Here is a 10,604-nt window from a genome sequence, read left to right on the forward strand (position 1 = left end):
GAAAGGAGGCAGGCAGGCATCCAGTGAGACAGGCGGGGACAAGTGAAAAGCATCAAGCAAGGATGCCCAGGGGTGGGACTGCATGGCTCAGGCCCCTGCCTCTGCCCCTTTACTCCTTACCTGTCACTGGGCTCAGTGTGGAATGAGCCAGGGGTTTGTTGGTTCCCTCTTTCATAATCTGCTCCTGATCCTCAGGGAAGGCAAATCAGGTAGCTTCTTAATGAGCTTCTGTGCCGTGGGATTCTCCAGGCCCCATCACAGCCATCCCAAGCCCTGACCACACTTCACCTCCCCAGACTGGCACTCAAAGCCTACACGCCCAGGTCCCCTGATCCTCCCAGCTCAGCACCCCTCGCTCCCCATGGGCTTCTTCTTACTCTGCCTCAGAGTCCAAGGGGACAGATGTGTGGGTGTCAATTACTGTAAGTGCATTGATTGAGAAGTGCAAGAGGTGAAGGCCAAGCATGCAGACCAGGGAAGGCTTCCATGAGCCATAAAGAATCCACAGGTGTTTGAGGGAAACGGGAATGACAGAGAAGAGCTCTGCTCTGCCCTCAGTCCCCAGGACCCTGATCCGCTCTCTCCATCATGCCCTGCTGGATCCTGGCCTGTTTTGTGTTCTGACATCCTGTGGTCCCCAAAGACTGTGGCTCCCTGCACCGAAGATAATATACCAACAATTGTGAGATATTTCACAGAACCTGGCTCAGGATGAAACAACTGATAAATATTCCACATGGGAGCAAAGCCCTGAACAGTCGGAAGGCCTGAGATCAAATCCTGGTTCTTCCACTTAGTAATAGTGTAGTATTAGACAAGATAGCAGCCTTGCTGTACCTCAGTTTCCTTACCAGTAAAATGAGGCAATAACAGTATAGGGTAGCTGTGGGAATTAAATATGATTATGAAACAGATGTAGTAAAAGGTGCATATCATTTATGCTTGACATAGCTCCCCAGTATATATCAGATGGTTGATCTGCTTGTCCCACAAACGTATATTTTCATAATGAGACTTAGAGTGGTGAGGGACCACAACGTGTCCTTCTCAGCCACCAGCTCTGCTTCTTGCCTGGGACAGGACACACAGCAGGTACCTCCTAACTGTGGTCAGAATCCATCCCCATCATAGATGGGAGAGACAGCCCCTTGGATGACATGAAGTGAGAAGTCTGAACTTACCTTCTTTGATTTGAAATCACCATCGCTGGAGTCAAACACTTGGGCTACTCAGAGATGGTAATGGAGTCATCTTATTTTCAAACTCTGGTTGGTGGCAACTGCCTAGAACACTGGATCGAGGCAGAAACTGAGTAACCTCAGGCTCATGGAGAGGGACTGCCATGATCGTTCAGTAACACCTGCCATGAGCACTGGAGGGAGGTTAGCGGAACATGTAGGTGTTAATATGGTGTTTCAAAAGTCCCCTTGAAGTTTTCATCACCCCTTCTATTAGCATGTGCAATGCAACTCAGTAAAGTGTGTCCCCTACTTAACACTGCCTGTGTTCATCCAGGGGAACCCTCCACTGGCTTTCATCCTTCTATCTGCAAGCTCCCCCTTTAGTTTTGTTGAAGAGAAAGAAAAAGAAGGCATTGCGTTATATGAGACAGAGCAGAGGGAGGGGAAGAAAGCACTAATTTTTTTTTATATTGTCTTAAAGAAAAATCACCTTCTTGTGGCCCACTTCCCTGACAGTTACCACCCATTCATTTCTTTTCTCCGCTCTGGAGGAAGTCTCCTAGGGAGGGTGGTGTGCATTTCCTGTCCTACATTCTCTCCTAAATGCACCGCAGTCAGGTTTCACTGCCATCATGTCACTATGCCTGTTGGTTTAGCAGCAGCAGCCAAGAGGCCATCTCAGCTTCTAATCAAACAGAACCAAGATTTTCTTCCCTAGTGAAAGGAATTCCCGTTTGAGCACTAGAACCTCCAAACACACCAAACCCAAAGTTGCAGAGATAGAAAGCAGAGATTTCTCTGGAGTGTTAATTCATATATTAGAGAGAAGGACCACTCGCATCACACCTGGACCTGTGTGTCCCCTCAGAGGAAGATAATACCACATAATGATTGCTGGTTTAAGTCATAAACTGCACTCTTTATGATGGCATTACAACCTTACAGGATGTTTTCTCCCATGTGGCAAGATAACTGAGACTTCAGTAGGTAATTCCTTCATCCTATTAGGCCCAGATATTTCTGGGTGTTTGGGCACAGTGGGTGGCCATTGAGTTCTGTCAGTGTAAGGCCACTGTTATACCTTTTTTTTTAATGTTTAATTTTGAGAGAGAGAGAGAGAGAGAGGGAGAGGATGGGGTGGGGGGCAGGGAGACTGAGAGAAAAGGAGGGAGAGAATCCCACGCTGTCAGCACAGAGCCCCCACGGAGCCTGATGCGGGGCTTGAACCCACAAACTGCGAGATCATGACCTGAACTGAAATCAAGAGTCGGACGCTTAAGTGACTGAGCCACCCAGGTGCCCCTGTCATACTTTTCTCTGAGGGAAAGTGTGTTTCCTGATCAGAGATGATACTGCATGGAATACTATGGCAATGGATAAGACACTCTGTAAGACCACTGATCGTGGGTTGTCAGACATGCTGCCGGCAGAAAACCTGAATATGAGACTATCCTTGGGATGACATATTGTAGCCTCTTTGTGATGGAAAGGGTCTAATGTAATTTATGTGTCACCAGGTAGCTGGCAGCTACCCCGGGGAATGGTACCACATCAGAGGCTCAGCCTCTGTCTCTGCTGCTGGGGCCTGGCACACAGCAGTGGCAATGGCTGACTCAGCCTTGATGAGGCCGCGTTCATGTGGCTGAGTCCACACATATCCTCTGTCATGCTACAGTGGCTGCTTTGTAGAGCAAGCACTTGTATGGTTAGGGAAAGAGGCTGACTGATCTACAGGTGGATCATCTAGTCCACCTGATTATCGAGAGACACCCCGCAGTGGATGCTCACTGTGTTAGCACATGATTATCCTCATATTCTGGGTCTGTGAGAGGCATATCCACATAACCTCTTCTAGACCCCTCATCATGAATCCTCTAATCTTTTTCTTCCTGGCCAATCTTCCATCCCATTAGCAACCGCCCATGAAATAATGTATAGCCACACTTGAGGGCATCTATACACATACTGTGTGATTTCATTTCTGTACAATTCTTTTTTTTTTTAATTTTTTTTTCAACGTTTATTTATTTTTGGGACAGAGAGAGACAGAGCATGAACGGGGGAGGGGCAGAGAGAGAGGGAGACACAGAATCGGAAACAGGCTCCAGGCTCCGAGCCATCAGCCCAGAGCCCGACGCGGGGCTCGAACTCACGGACCGCGAGATCGCGACCTGGCTGAAGTCGGACGCTTAACCGACTGCGCCACCCAGGCGCCCCATCATTTCTGTACAATTCTTGAAATGATGAATTAAAGTGATAGAGAACAAATAGATAGGTAATGGGGTGAGAATTGTGGGGAGGGATGGCTACAAAGGGGTAATATGTGTGGCTTTGTGGAAATGGAATAGTCTGTGATAAAATATAGAACTCGTACTGATTTGCTAGGGCTGCCATAGCAAAACTCTGCAGATTGGAAGAGTTAAACAAAGGACATTTATTTTCTCATGGATTTGGAAGCTGAAAGTCCAAGGTCAAGTTGTTTGGTCTCTCCTGAGGCCTCTCTCCTTGGCTTGTAGACAACTGCCTTCTTGCTGTGTTCCCACATGGTCTTCTCTCTGTGCGAGCATCCCTGGTGTCTCTTGTGTGTCTCAATTTCCTCTTTTTACTAGGGTGCCTGTCAGATTGGATGAAGACCCACCCATATGACATCATTCAACTTTAACGATCTCTTTAAAGGCTCTATCTCCAAATGTAGTTATATTGCAGATTAGGGCTTCAACATATGAATTTGGTGGAAGAAAGGGGAGACACAATTCAGTTTGTAACAAAACTACCCAAAAAACTGAAGGTATATAAAAAATTTGTGGAATCTGAATAATGTCTCTAGTTTAGTATTGTAACCAATGTTCGTTTCCTACTTTTGACAATGTACTATGATTATGTAAGATGTTATGATTGAGGGAAGCTGGAATTTTAAAGGGCACACCAGAATTTTATGTACTATTCTTGCAGCTCCTTGTGCATCTTAAATTATTTCAAATAAATTATTTTAAAAATAGCTCCTGTGCCCTGCCTGGTGGATACTGAACAGCTATGAGTCACCATGTGACTTGGCAAACAAAACAGCCCATAATAAACCGTGTTACCATACCCACTGAACCATCAATTTGGTCATGCCCAGAGTTCCATTATATGGGTCATGTTTTAGTGTAATGTCTAAGAAATATTTACCTAACACTAGGTCATAAAGATTTTCTCTTATTTTTTTCTGAGAGTTTTATGGTTTCTCAGTTTGCATTTAGCTCTGTGATCAATTTTAAGTTAATTTTTGAATAAGGAAGAGGTTTAAATTGAGATTTATCTTTTTCTCTATACTTCCAATAGTTCCAACACCACGGGTTAAAAACACTATCCTACCAAGGGGTGCTTGGGTGGCTCAGTGGTTATGCATTTGACTCTTGGTTTCAGCTTAGGTCATGATCTCACAGTTCATAAGTTCAAGCCCCACATTGGGCTCCGTGCTGACAGTGCGGAGCCTGCTTGGGATTCTGTCTGTCTCCCTCTATCTCTGCCCCTCCCCTGCTCCCTTGCTCTCTCGCTCTCAAATTAAATAAATAAACATTAAAAAAAAAAACCACTATCCTATCCTTTCTCTATTCAATTACTATTTCCAGTTTCATTAAATATGAATAAATACTTTTAAATACTTTTGTGACCTTTTCTCAACTCTCTGATGTATTTCACTGGTATTTGTGTCTATCTGTACCAATACCAATACTGCTGATTACTAGATCTATACAAGTCTTAGAATTGAATACAGGTTCTTCTACCTTTATTCCTTTTTTCCCCAAAATTGCTTTAATCTAGTTCATTTGCCTTTTTATATAAATTTTCAGATTTACTGTTCATATCAACAAAAAATCCTGTTGGAATTTTTATAGGAATTGTATTAAACTGCAGAATAATTTGAGGGAGAATTGGCATCTTTGCTATGTTACATTTTTCAATCCAGGACCATGAAATGTCTCTCCATTTATTTACTTCTTTGATTCTTTTCATCAGTGTTTTACAGTTCAGCACAGATACTGTACATGTTTTGTTAATTTATACCTAAAAGTATTTAATTTTTAAGGAGCTATTGTAAATAACATTATATAATTTTAGTTTCCAATTGTTCATTGTTACTATATGGAAATATAATTGCTTCCTTTGTGTTAATCTTGCATTCTGTAATGTTGCAGCCACCGTTAATTAGTTCTAAGAGTTTTAATGTAGAATCCTCACCTTTTAAAAAATGTTTATTTATTTATTTTGAGAGAGAGAGAGAGCACACAGTGTGAGTGGGGGAGGGGCAGAGAAACAGGGATGGGGAGAATCCCAAGCAGGATTCTTGCTGTCAGTGCAGAACTCAACACAGGGCTCTATCCCACAAACCGTGAGATCATAACCTGAGCCAAAAATCAAGAGTGGGACTCTTAATCGACTGAGCCACCCAGGTGCCCCTTTGCCCTTTTTTTTTTTTTTTTTTACATAGGCAACTAGATTATTTGTAAATGGAGGCAGTTTTACTTCTTCCTTTCTTATCTTCTCTTTTCTCACCTTATTGCACTGGCTAGGACTTCCAGGACTATTTTGAATAGGAGTTATGAAAGCAAGCATCCTTATTTTGGCACTGGTTTTGGGGGGAAAGCACTTAGTCTTTCACCATTATGTATGATGTTAACTGCAGGGTTTTAGTTAAGTATTTCTTGTCACAGAGAGTAAATATCTTTTTGCTCCCAATTTGCTGAGATTTCATCTTGCTTTTTTTTTTTTTCCAATTATGAATGAGAGAAAGGACATCCCAAGCCACATGACTTGAGTCTTATGTAAATATATTTGAATGACATGTTAGTAGTTCTTGATGTCAGAGAGACTCAAGGCCAACATAAGGGTTAGACCCTTTAAGATCTCTCCCAGCTGAGTGTTCTATTGTAGGGCAAAGGGAAAGAAAAAGCTTTCATCTAGACAGAAAGTAGTTAGGATGCTTCCTGAAGAAGAGACATGGAGGAGAGAGCTCTCTGGGTGGATCAGCCCATGCAAAGACCTGAGGAGTCAGGACTAGCTGGAGGAGAGGGATCATGGCAGGATATGGGGGGATGATGTGGGACTGCTATGGGTTTCTATTGCTCTGAGAGCCTGAAGAAGGAAGTCCCATTAGCTCCAGCAAATGATCCTTACTTGCCACCTTTAATGACCCCAGAGCAATTTTCATAACAGGCCCCCCAGAAACACAATCATCATGTCTTGTTAAACGTTTTTTTTCTTCAGGCAGTCAAGGCTCCTTCCTCCCCAGGGCTTCTCTCCTTAGAGGCTGTGGCCTTCATGGGGGAAACCCTGGAACTACAGACCCTTCCCTCCTCACAGTTCCACATCAGTCTTAAAGCTCCCATTTCTTTCATGCTTGGGGAATGCTAAGAGCACTCTAGGCTGGCAATTCCCCTAAACTTGTCTTCTGGAAAAACTTGTTAATGAGCAAAACACACTCTTAGCATTTAGTAATCTTTTGGGCTTTCTTAACATTCAGATGATCCTTGGTTTACAAATAAAACTTGTTTCTAAGCAGCTAAGAGCAATTGGAATATTTTATTAATGGAATCCTAGTAGAAAGATATGTAGAGAGCAGCTGATTTGAAGAGATTTGTATCTTTTATTGCCTTTTGGAAAGCAGTTCAGTGTTTGTCTGAATTCAGAGTGGTAGAAATTTGATTTGCTTTGATAGCATTAGAAATATTTTAGTTCCTGGTTAATATGGCAGCTGATGTTGTGATTGTGTTTCACTAACTTTGGGGTGTGTGTGTGTGTGTGTGTGTGTGTGTGTGTGTGTGTTGAAGGCATGACTCTGTAAATGCAGTCAATTACCATCATGACTATCTAACCCATACATCCTGACCTCACAATAAGCCTGGTCTTAACATTTATAGTTGAGAAATATAAGCTACCATTAATAATGAACATTTTCTGAGGTATCTAGCTTTAAAGGTAATGACTCTCTAATGATAATTTATATAATTATTTAAGTTTTAAGGTCTGTTCCCATTTGAACTTAAAAATAATATTATGGTATAGCCAGGGTCAGATATGGCCACTATCTCCATTTTACAGATTGGGGGACTGAGTTCCAGGTAGATTAGGCATTTTTTCCAAGTTCTCAACAAATTAAGGCAGGACTAAAGCTCAGGGTTCTTCCCATTGTTCCCTTGATCTCTCTGGTGGCAAATGAAATTTAAGGGTAAGTTAGCTGTAGATACCAAGGCATGCTCCTTGTGAATAAAACTCTAGGTTGCTGGAAGCCACATTTGGGGGGTAGGTATAATGAAGTGAAAGAGAGACCCATGAAAGTAAAGAGGAGCTGAAAGAAAAATTGGGGAGATGGCAGACTGAGGATAGAGGTGGGGCTTGGAAAACTCACTCAACAAACTTTTATTGAGAAGTTAATAGTTCATAGCACAATGCTATTTGCTTAGACTACCAAATGCTAGTGAGAAAAACATAAGTATCCAAGAGAACTCTAGACTTCATGGGTCTGACTCTGTAGTTGTGACTTAGAATAACAATCCTAAGTGTTTTAAATTTTCCTCAATACCGTCTCATCTGTTATCTCAGCTGATCCTAAAAGTCTCTATTAACAACTCAAGAAACAGTGTAATATAATATATAAGAGCCTGGGCTCTGGAACCGTATTACCTGGGTTCAAATTTCAATTGTGTTACTTTTTAGCTGGGTAGCACTTGACAATTTACTTAATCTTCTTGTGCTTCAGTTTCTTTATCTGTATGAAGAGGATGATAATACCTACCTCTGGAGTTGTTATAAGAATTAAAATAATAAGTGCATATAAAACACATAGTGACGTTAGAGTCAGTTATTATTACTTAAGCACAATAAATATCATGAAACACGTTTTACAGATATGGAAATTAAATCCCAGAGAATTAAGGTGATTCTTCCAAAGCCAAAGAAGATCAATGATATATTTAAGCCTGAACACAATTCTCTCTGAGTCCTTCCCTAATGTGTCCAGTGGCCAAATTAATGCAAAAGTGTTTTTTTTTTCTAGACATTTCCTTCATTCTGGGTTCCTCATCCAGTCTAATGACTTCAGTGGAAGTATGGATGGGATAGACAGAGATCAGAGGCACTGCAGGCTGTCCTAGTCTATGGCTGTTGAGCATCCTTACTCATTCTAATTAACTTGAAGAAAGCCCTCTTCACATCTTTGTTCCAGAGGCTGTAAATGATGAGGTTGAGAAAGGCAGAAACGACATTGTAGAACAGGGCCAACTTTTGTCATCCTCTGGGGAGGCTTCAGAACCAGACCTTATATACGTGACCATGCATTGAATACAGAACATAATGACCACAGTGATGTGTGAAGCACAGGTGGTGAACTCTTTGATTCATCCCTGAGTGGAATGAATCTTTAGGATAGCCATGAAAATGCAAACATATGAGGCCAGGATGAGGGATAATGGGATCAGGAGCAAGATGAAACGCAAGATAAAGTCCACTTGGTCATTGAGGGATGTATCTGCACAAGCCAACTTCAAGACAGCAGGAATTTCACAAAAGAAGTGGTTGATCTCATTGGGGTCACAGTAGGGCAGATTCATTGCAAAGACTGTGTAAATGAGGACACAGGTGAGACCACAAAGGGCAGAGCTGACTACCAGAACTATACACAGGGTTTGGCTAGTCTTGGAGTGGATAGCATATGGCAACATATCTGTTATAGGCCATGGCTGCAAAAATTCAGGTCTCAGTGATTCCCAAGATCAGGAAAACATACATCTGGACCACACACCCAATATAGGATGTGGTCTTATTCTGCTTACTAGATGGATCAACATCTGGGGCGCAGTGGTGATGGCATAGCTGAGATCCAGTACAGACAGGATGCTGAGGAAGAAGTACATGGGGGTGTAGAGGTGTGCATCTACTCTGATCAAGGTAACAATGAGCCCATTGCCCAGGACTGTAAATAAGTGAAGAAAGAAGAAGAGGAAGAAAAGGATCCAGTTGGTCCAGGGATTTCTGGAGAAGCCCAGGAGGATAAACTCAGTTACAGAACTTTAATTTCTCCAGCCTTGGCTATGTATTGCCTTCCTTCTGAGGAAAGAAGAGAACATACTCCTTAATCCCTTGCAGTCTCAATGAGAGAACACCATGTGAGAGCCACAGATGCAAGGACCAAAGTCATCTCAGAGCTAAACAATCAAACTAAGATATGCACTTCCACAACCAGGGAACATTCTATTCAAGTTGGGCCAGTGTGGTACTTAGTAGAGATTCTATAAATATGAATTGGTTTGTCTAACTAACTAGCCTTGGTAAAATTTCATGGGTGTTATGGAAGGAATTGTACCAGCCGAAGTCCTATTTGGAAGGACGCGTGCACACGTGCACCTACACCACCCCCCCACACCATAAACCAAAATAAAGAGGCTAGAAAAATAAAAAAAAAAATGTTTTACAGTAAACCAAAAAGTTCTAGAGGTCTCTATAGTTCTTAAAGTCATTCTTTCAAATATCAAGACTAAGAGGTGTTACAAAGGACGGTATAAATGTGAAACAAACAAAAGCCCTAGCTTCTTCTCTTAGCTTTCTTCCTCTCTGCTGCTGTCACTTTGAAAACCCACACATCATAAGTTTTCAGGAAAAAAAGAGACTCTCAAATAAACTTTCTGGGGAAGAGGAATCTTTCCCCAAGAACTTTTATCCCCTTTTATATCCCCACCTTGCAGGAAGTGTATATCCTCTTTTTTATCCCCACCTTCCTGTGGTGTAATCACTGTAATCACTTAATCACTATAATTGTGTTTAAAATTATAAAGAAAAAATTGAAAAGTAAAGATTGCCAGAGACTCAAGAACTGAAATCTAGAGAAAACTTTTATGCTCTTGGCATTTCTCAAGAAAATGAAGCATATTTACCTGGGAATTATGTGCCTATGCATCAGGAAGCTTTTCTTAAAAACTAGTAAAGACTCCTCCTAGGCCATGTTGCTCCCAGGAGAGAGTTGGGTGGTGGGTGGGATTGGTCTTCGGTTTGACCTGGACTCAGTCCTTGATCCTTCCTGGACAGGCCTGGATGACAGAACATGTTACTGACCAGTCCATTTCTCTTAATCCTTCTGCTAGTCCCTATATGACTGCAACAGAACATGGACAGCTGGCTGTACACCTTTTCCAGACCCCAAAGAAGGAAATGGTTATTTATAGAATGGCAATCTATAAAAGCATTTTGATAAATGTAATTAGATTATCACCCCAACCCACCAAGGTCATTATCACTATTCTCATTTCATACAACCAGCTATCCAAGGTCAGACACAGAGTAGGACTCAAACCACAAGTCCCACAACATTAAGCTGAAATGTGTCTCTCACACCATCAGATTTCATGCAGGGTTTAGCAGGTCACCAAGCACAAAAATAGGCCCACT

General features: G+C 42.0%; 1 pseudogene; it reads right to left on the reverse strand.

Annotated features, from left to right (window-relative positions):
* Positions 1–8,318: 8,318 nt before the first annotated feature.
* Positions 8,319–10,279, reverse strand: LOC115519704 (annotated as a pseudogene).
* Positions 10,280–10,604: the final 325 nt, after the last annotated feature.

Source organism: Lynx canadensis, chromosome C1 (genome assembly GCF_007474595.2).
Source record: "Lynx canadensis isolate LIC74 chromosome C1, mLynCan4.pri.v2, whole genome shotgun sequence".
Lineage (NCBI taxonomy): Eukaryota > Metazoa > Chordata > Mammalia > Carnivora > Felidae > Lynx > Lynx canadensis.